The following is a 9,612-nucleotide window of genomic DNA, read 5'->3' on the forward strand; positions in this document are numbered from 1 at the left end:
GCCGGGCTCTGATTGGGTGCCTGTGTTCTAGTGATTTATGGTCCCCTTTAATGCAGTTGGGATTGGGAGCGAAGGTCACAGTGGGTCTTTTAGTAGATGTATGAGAGTGGATTTTAGATATAAATTATGCAACACTTGAAGTTCAACACAGATACAAATTGAGCAGCTCCTTCATGCTGTTTGGGAGTTATGACTGATTTGTGGTCTGCTTATGAATGGGAACAAGTCACCCTTCAGTTATGAAAGTATTTTTCACGTGAGGACACCCATAATTAATAAGGGGTTCATGTGGGGAGGTCGTGAATGGAAATGCTTGGTGTTTTGACCCCCTAAATCAGTGTTCCTGCCCACAAGGCCTCAATGATGGATTTCTTTTATAGTCCCCAAAGGAATTGTGAGATCTTGTCTCGGAGTACAGCATGAAACACGTTTGTGGCACCATTAAAACTGCAGCTCGCAGCGGGGAGGCTGGTTTTTCCTAAGACAAATCATATCCTATCTTTTATTTCTATCCAAGATTTAACTTTGAGACTCCTGGGTGGTGATTTTGTCTTCTAAATATTTTGGATATAATTGACTTACTTTTCCACTACTGGGTAAAAAGGAATATTAAACACCTGAGCCTTCACCCCGTTGAGCTAATCAAATGAAGGGAACTTGAAGCCGTACAGCAGCCAGAAATACTTTACCTTCTAGCTTACTAATCTGCATCCCTTACACAGGTAGCCTGGAGGCCCTGGCGCTTCGGCTGCAGTCCTTTCTGAGGACGTCGCAGGAGCCAAGGTCATTATTTCTGCACAAGGTATTTGATGCTAAACATAAATGCTCAGAGTGCTGAGCTCCTGGGAAAGCCGATACTTCATTTTGAAGCCCCAGAGGTTGGTACTTCGTATCCCATTAGCGAGAAACCACTGCAGAAAACTGTATCAATGCTTGTTTTCTGCTTCAAGCCCATAGGATCTGGTGCTATCGCATCTGAGAGAACCTTTGTTTGTAGGTCTCCGAGTGGCAATGCCCACCCATCTATTCATTTGTTCCTGAAATGTTGTCAGATGTGGTACTTAAGTGTTCCAGAGTGGAGGACTGTACACCACGGCTGATCACCTAGCAACACAGTGGATGGTTATGCTTTCCAGAGTCTGCTATTAGGTTTGCAGAGTCGGTGTTATCTACAGCTTTTAAATCAAAATAGTATCTTCCACGTTGCTGTCCACGTTGTCTTCCAGGAAATGCTGCAGGATTTTTTTCTCCTCTACATCGGAGGAATTTCTCTGTTTCTTCTTTCTATCCCCCCTCCCCTCCCCCCCCTTTCCTTTTCTTGTCCCTTCACTCTCCTTGAATGGCTTCATTTTTCCTTTGAGCACCGTATCCTCCTCTCTACACAGTAGAAATGGGGGAGGGATGGACTGAGAATAAATAATAGTTCCTATTTGCTGGATACTTTTCTGTGTGCGGCACTATGCTAACCATTTTAGATAGTTTGTCACTAAAATGTGATGAGCAGAAACGACCATCATCCTTGCATTCAACAGGGAACCTGGAAGCCTTCGAGGTTAACACACTGCCGAGTGAACGCCTGCAAGCAGGGCCAAGAACTATTAATACCTGTGTCATTAGCCTGGGGAACCTGGCCAGATCGCTCCAAGGCGCCCCCTGGCGGACACAAGAGTATGTTGAGCATCAGGAAAGGAATGTGTCCTTTGAGAATCACCTCTGTGCCTGTCCCTAGAAGAGATGTTTTCTTTTATGTGCTCTCATTTAATCTTCACAGCACACTCAAGGTAGGTAATACTTCTTCAGTTTGGTGATAAATCTGAAACGAAGGTTGCTCGTGGCTAAGTTGTGACCACTGTTGAACTGATGCCACCATCTAAATCGTGACTGGCCAGTCCTCATTCTTGGTGAATGAATTCTCTGAAAAGCTGAGATTGTCTTTCTTGCTGGTCCTGTGTGAATTTCTTCCCTGGGGAGGTGGAGCGTGTTTGAGCCGAATTCATTCCAAGGCTTTAGCTCCTAACCCTCTTGTTTCATATCATCAATTCCTATTGCACTGTGGGCTCTCGCAGGCAGAAAGCTGTTAAAATGCAGAACTACTCCTTGTAGTGTAGGATAATGGTCCCAATGGAAGCGTTCCAACAGTGGGAATGCGTGGAATGGTGTGTATAGACTGATCATTTCTTTATATGCCACTGGTATATTCTCCCTTTTTAAAAATAACCACCATTAAAGTAAAGAGCTGAGAGCTTTCTGGGAAGATGGTGACTGGATAGCATCCCACCTTCCTTCCATTCTCAGCTCAAGCTCTTCACCCCTTTCTGATGTGGCAGGTCTACAGCTCTGTGTGAGTGAGGCCTCAGCGGGGTCTGCAGAGCTTTCATAGCCCACTGTGGTCGGGGTAACATCTCAGAGGAAGTCATTAAATGACCAGGAAGCAATATGAGTCCTGGGACTGTACTGCAAAGACGTGTTGGCATCTTCTGAAAAGATCAAGAAAATGCTTGCATGAAAGCTTGCAGAATGGGAGTTAGCAGCTGGGATGAAAATGTTGGAGATGATAATAAAACATTCCTTCAAGTACTTTCTTAATGGTAGAGACGATACTATTGTGTGGGGAAACATAGATATTGACAACTTTGAATTGATGAGTAGTTTAAGGCATATGAAATTTGTATGAAGAAGTATAGAAGTGCCTACCCAATTTATTGGGCTTATATTTTCCTTCTTGTTGATACTCAAGAGTAAAACATGATAAAAATCTATGTCTAAGTCTGCCTGAAAGAGCTCTTCCAAAACGTGTAAAATAAAATTTTAAGTTATAAGAAAACATTACGTTATAATTTAATTAAAAGCTTTTTTTTTCTTTCTTAGTGGTATAAAAAATAATGGTGCATCTCACAATAACTGGAATCTTGGATCCAAAGACATATGGTATGTACTGAGTGTTATCTAAAGTCTGATGAGAGTTTTATGATAAAGCTTTTACCAATCTGCTAAAAAGGGATTAGTGTAATTGGTGCTATCCCTTTCCCCCTTTTTTTTACCTTAACATGGCTGTGATGCCTGGAGCTGGGATAACCATTCTATAATCATGAGGCAACAAATACGAGGGATAGTCCAACCTAGTTACAAATATTCCATTCCCAACTCTGCTGAACCACTAAGTGAGCACCAGTCATTGTCTACCTCTAAATTTCTTGTTTAAGCCACAATCAGGTTTTCTGCGACTTTCAGCTGAATGCATTCCTGCCTTAATCAGAAGGAAGGTACTTAAAAATGATGAAGACCAGTTATCAAAACCAACAGCAAACATTATTATAAATAATGAAGTGCAAAACTAGTTCAATTAAAATCAAGCAAGAACTACAGAGCTGTCTCCTCCTGCCATTATTAGTCAACAATTTTCTTGAAGACTTTAGGAATGCAGTAAGACCAATTAAAAAACTCCACAAAACAAAATAAAACAAGACAAAACCAGTAAAACAATGCAATAAATGAAGTCCCCCAAATTCAACTGTCGCAGAATGTGTTGTATCTTTATGAGTTACTAAAACGAGTTCAATTGTGCAGCCAGCTGGGAAATTAGGGGTTGGGCTTGCTATCTAAATTAATTCTGTCCTAGTTGTAGTTTGGTGATACTTGATAGAACTTGTGTGCCTTAGCTTAAATATCTGGGGGCTGGACTTTCTAGGACATTGGCAATAAGTCCAGAAATTCCCCAGTTATTTGGTTCCTGTTTCATGGGAAAGAGTTGTCCAAAAGAATAGCAGGGGTCCATCATTCACCCCCCTCCATGTTCTTCCCTCTCCCAGATAAAAAGTTATCTTGTCCCCATTTGAGCTCAATTGCTGATTAACTTACAGCAGAATTTGCATTATGGTAGAGTACATTATTATTGCTTTTGTAATCAAATAAGCAATGAGAAAAAAGAGATAAAACTCTTTTTTTGCATATCATGTGACTATTTTTCTCTGAAAATCTAAGAACCTCTAGTAGAAACAACTAGAACTAATAGAGAATTTACTGAAATGTTTAGATACCAGCTAAATATACAAAAATCAATAGCTTTACTCTGTTTTAGCAATACCAGGTAAAGCTTTAAAATATTTTTAACAGTAGTTACAAAAACTATAGCATACTAGTGAAAAAGTAGAATAGAAGATCTATAAGAAAAAAGTGATTTTTGAACAAGTGAAATGTCATACCGTATTCTTGGGTGGGAAGATAAAAATGTCAGTTGCCTCAAATTAATATAAATTTAATGCAGTTTCAGTTAGAAACCCAACAGTGTTGTGTTTATTTGTTTGCTTGTTTTGAATTAGATAGTGTGATCTTAAGTTTATTTGGAAGAATAATTGTATCTGAGGTTGCTAAAAAATGATGAAAAATAATAGTGAAAGGGTCTTTTCCTTACCAGATTTCAGAATATATTCTAAAACACTGTAATAAAACCAACCTGATATAAGCATGTTGATAAAGAAAAAGTGGCATAGAGAATCCAGAAATAGATTCCATTTAGTGGGAGGAGCTTGTTTTATTTAATCAAAGATGTTGGCTCAACTGTCTTTCCATGTGGAGGAAAAGCAAGTTGGTTCCCTAACTTATATCATAGTCTGGAATAAAGTTTTTAACAGATTAAAAAGCTAATATAAAAGGAGGAAAATAAAAATTATAAAAAGAATATGGGACAGTGCAAGTACAGTCCAGGATTTGGGGAAACTTTTGTAATTGACTGAAAACCCAGAATCTATAAAAGAAAAGAGAGAAGACTTTAAAATATAGAGAAAATGAAGATTAAAAATGCAATTATTAAGACAATATGTTATGTAGACAATGTGTTAAAATCTATATTATAATGATCTCTCACCAAAAAATACAAAAGAAAAATGGGCAAAAAGATATGAGTAGGCATTATGGAAACAGCAAATACTAATGGTCAGAAATACATAAAAAATGCTTAAATTCACTGGTAGGAAGATGAGTTGCTACCATATGGGATATTACTCTAGCTCTTACTTTAACACTACTTTAGGCTGACAAAATTTAAAAGCAATGATAACACTTATTGCTGGCAAGTATGCAGAGAAGTCTGAATTGCTATTAGGAATAGAACTGTTAACTGCCTTTTTGGAAAATGTTCTAAAAAGATTTATTACAACAAAAATATACATAACTTTCAAATCTGCCCTCTTCAGAATGTAATCTCATGGGAATGTGCTCTGTAGAAATAAAAGATTTAAGTTGAGGATATTTATTGCTGCATTGTTTGTGGTGCAAACAATTGGAAACAAAATGAATGTCCATCAATAACGGAATGGCTGAATTGTATTAGTCAAGATTAATGCAGGAGGTAGAAACTACTCTATTTTAAGCAGAAAGGAATTTAGTACAGGAATTAGGGGCTTACACAATCATTGGAAGGGCTGTGACTCCTAGAGCATCACAGCCTGACCCATTAGGGGAGCTACCAGCCCTGAGGCCTCCCCTGAAGCTATGCTGAGGTCAAGGACCCACCACTGTTGTCATTGCTACGACCTTTTGGACACCAAGTTGCTAGTGACCACTCAGAGTTGCAATCTACAAAGTGGCCCTGACTGTTACCCCACAGTTAGTTCCAAGGTGACCGGACCTAACCCTAACCCTAACCCTAACCCTAATGCTAGCCCCTCTTGGTGTCCTCTGAAAAGAGAACCAACATTTGGAAGACTTTGTTTTCCAGTAGAAATAGCCAAAAGGGGCAGGAAAATGACTTCCATCTTACCTCTACCTTTCTAACCTTACGTGATGCCATCTGATTGGTGGCATCCATTTGCATCAAGAACTCTGGCATCAGGAAAGTTTGCTTCTCACTTTCTCTTACTAGGAAGAAAATGGGATGGAGATTGAATGAATTGATGCACAGCAACCAAACCCCACCCCTTCCCCAGATCTGTGTGTGTGTCTATGTGTTTGAGGGGTGGATAATATGGTGAAGATTAGCAGAACAGGGAGAAGACAAGAAAAATAAATAAATAAAAAAAATTAAAAAAAAGAGAAAGAAAGAAGAAAAATTAACTCTGTGTTATTAAAAACTTAGCATGGGGCCGGCCGAGTGGCGCGATGGTTAAGAACTGGCTTGGGACGCCAGAGGGCCCCGGTTCGGATCCCACATATGAGAGCCAGTGACACTGGGTAGGCTGCAGCCCCTGTGGCAGTGGGTTGCCATGGGCTACCGTGTGTAGCCAGCAGCCAGCGTGAGCGGCCAGCAGCCACAGTGAGCGTCCGTCCAGAAGCCGGCGACTGATCTGCCTCGCCAGAGAAGAGCGCAATGATCAATGATGGTGCCAACTTGGGCCAGTGAAGCAACATCCTCCACAACTAGACTGAAGAACAAAAGGACAGCAACTTGTCTGTTCCCCTTCCCCCAATTCCCCAGCACTGTTCCCATCCTCCCAATTCCCCAATAAAAAAAAAAAAAATCTTAAAAAAAAATAATTAAAAAAAAAAAACTTAGCATGTATCACATCATCATATTTATGTAAAATTGTGTGTATGTATGATTTTATGAACATGGAGAAAAGTATGGAAAGATACACACTAGGCTGTGACCACCTGTTCCCTGTGTGTGTTGGGGGTGATGTGAGGGAGGAGAGGGAGATGGGGAGGCAAGCAAAGCGAGATGAAAAATACTGTCCTAAAACCTCAAGCATATGATCCCGTTCATGTAAAATTACATATTTACGTGCATATATGTGACTGTGGTGGAAGGAATCAGAATAAAAACTAGGATTAAATTGACATCTCATGATTATATCTACATCTACCGACTTGGAGGGCGGAGTAGCAATGGCTCCCAATAAGTCAGGCCTCCCTGTACCCATGGCCTTGTATCGACCCTCTCACTCTGACCCTGGGTCTGGCCATGTGACTTGCGCTGGCCAGTGGGACAAACATGATGCAGGCAGAGGCATCAGTGCACTGGGCTTGTCCTCTTGGAATGCTGCCACCGTGGGAAGAAATCTGCAGGACACATGGTGCCGAGCTGATAGCCATCACCAGCTGCCAACACGTGAGGGAAGCTGTCTGGACTGTTCAGCTGTGCGATGATGGTGTGCGAGGGGAGACTGGCAGAAGAGCTGTCAGGTTGAGCCCTGACCAAAACGCTACCCTGCAGAATGATGAAGAAATAAATGGTTGCTGCTGCTTCTTCAAGGGCCAGATAGTGCATATTTTAGATTTCTGGGCTATATGATCTCTATCTATCACAGCTACTTGCTCTCGTGTTGTAGAGTAAGAGCAACCACAGACAATCCAGAAATGAACGGGGAAGGGGGTGGGGGCTGTGCTCCGATGAGACTTTCGTTTCCAAAGCCGGCTGGCTGGCTCACAGGCCGTAGCTTGGCAACCCCACTCTAAATGAGCAGGCATGCAGCAGTCGCTAACTTGGGTACAGAAGGATGCCCATGATATTGCCAAGTGAAAAAGTTAAGTTGCAGAACAGTGTACCAATGGTGATTTTTGGTGTGTGTTAGGGGGTAGAAACTCCAAACCTAGAACTTACTGCATCCGTGCATGTCCACGTGCGTACGTGTGTACAAGTGAGGAGAAAGGTCCCGGAGAATGCACGCAGCCTCTGGACTCTGTGTTGGTCCGAGGAGCGGATTATTGGGTGTAGGTGCAGTGGAAGAGGGCTATGCTGAGGGGAAGGGTCATTTTTTGTTTCTTGTGGTACAGTGCGCATATGACTTCTGAACTCTGAAACAAATAAAATCAGGAAAAAAATCCAAGCTAATCCAGTACCTTGAGATTTCTGTTCAGTGTGGCTGAAGACCACACGGAGTCATGGCGGACACACCCCTGGCTCTGTCCCCAGTTGTCACTCCAGGGTGCTGGCCCTGTGCCCCGTGGCCAGAGTGAGCTCGGGGAGAGGGCTGCGTTTTCTGTTTGAATCATTTTTCTCCAGGCTCGGATTTTCTGAAGGCAGAAAAGAGGCCGAAAACTCAGGGTGGACATGTCAGAATTTAGAGAGGCCATCAGCTGGGATCCCTCTGACTAAATCGGGGCGTGGCCACGCTGTAACAGCTGGGCCCTGGAGGGGCTCTGGCAACCAGCCCCCGTGAGCTAAGGGAGCCTGTGCTACAACGGGTGAGAAACTGTCCTCACTGGAATGTGACATGCCTTCTGTTCTCTGCAGAAAACCTCTCTTGATTGATCATTCCAGTTATTGTGAGACGGACATCATTTACAAGAAGGATCACTGAATAGCATAGCAATTTAAAAAAAAATGCTTAATAGCCTCTGCCAGCATCTTCCTGCCCTGTGAGTGAGTGTGGGCAGTGAATGCGGGATGAGCTCAAGTGGAATGTTCTGGCGAACGCTCTGGCCCTTTCACACTCAGCCATCCCCTCACAGAAAAGCCAATGGAGCCAATGGGAAAGAAATTGCTCTCAGCCCCAGACGACTGAGGATTTGAGCGCATATGAAAAACAAAATCAATAATGGTTGCAGGAGTTTTTATAAGGGGGAGTTAAGGGACTTTGAACAATTCTAATAGCACTTCACCTAAATATATATATTATATAGATACACACACACCACGCCACACACACACACGCCTATGAATTATATATCTCGCATAACACACACACACACACACACACACACACAGTTTATACTTATCCTGCACAATGTTTTAGCTTTTTCAAAGCAGTTCGACATCTGTTATCTACTTCAAATCAGCATATAGACTTGTTGATAACGACTTAAGTCAAACTTGGGTTTAGCTTTAGTTTTTATATGGAAATAATTTCATTGATTAATGATATCATCATGTGGATAAAATGACACATTTTGAAGAAGTTAATTTAGTCTCTGATTTCTGATTCCTATAGATTCCTCAGAGGCATGGCAAGGAGGGATAAGGGGGCATATGTCCCCAGGCTCCAGGCTGTACAGGCACAGCAAAGGTGCTGTTTTTGCAAATGCCAGCATGGCAGCCACAGTGGTGGGGGGGGGGCACCAGCCTCCCATCTTCCCGTCTTCCGCCTGCTGTGAACCGAAGGGAAGAATCAGGAATAAAATCCATGGTGGGATTTAGAACTATCAAACCCAGCCACATTTTAAGGACATGGAACAGTAATCTCTTTGAGATTTATTTTTTGTGTTTTCAAAGTATTTTTTAAAGATTTTTTTATTAAAAAATATAGCTAACATACAATATTATATTTGTTTCAGGGTTACACCATAGTTATTAAACATTTATATACCTAAAGAACTGATCACCACAATAAGTCCAGTGACCATCTGACACTGTACTATGCTATCACAATATTATTGACTATATCCCCTATGCTGTACATTACATCCCCGTGACTTATTTGTTTTATACCTGGAAATTTGGAACTCTTATTCCCCTTCACCTTTTCCCCTCCTTTTTAATTTTTCAGTGACAGTTAACATTCAATATTATTTTAATTTCAGGTGTATAGCATAGCGGCTAGACATCTGTATAATTTAAGAAGTGATCCCCCTGACTAGTCTAGCACTCACTTGGCACTATACATAGTTATTGCAATATCACTGACTGTATTCCCTGTGCTTTACTTTACATTCCCAAGACTTCCCCAAGACTACTTT

The sequence above is a fragment of the Hipposideros armiger genome, unplaced genomic scaffold (assembly GCF_001890085.2).
Source record: "Hipposideros armiger isolate ML-2016 unplaced genomic scaffold, ASM189008v1 scaffold_139, whole genome shotgun sequence".
NCBI classification, from domain to species: domain Eukaryota; kingdom Metazoa; phylum Chordata; class Mammalia; order Chiroptera; family Hipposideridae; genus Hipposideros; species Hipposideros armiger.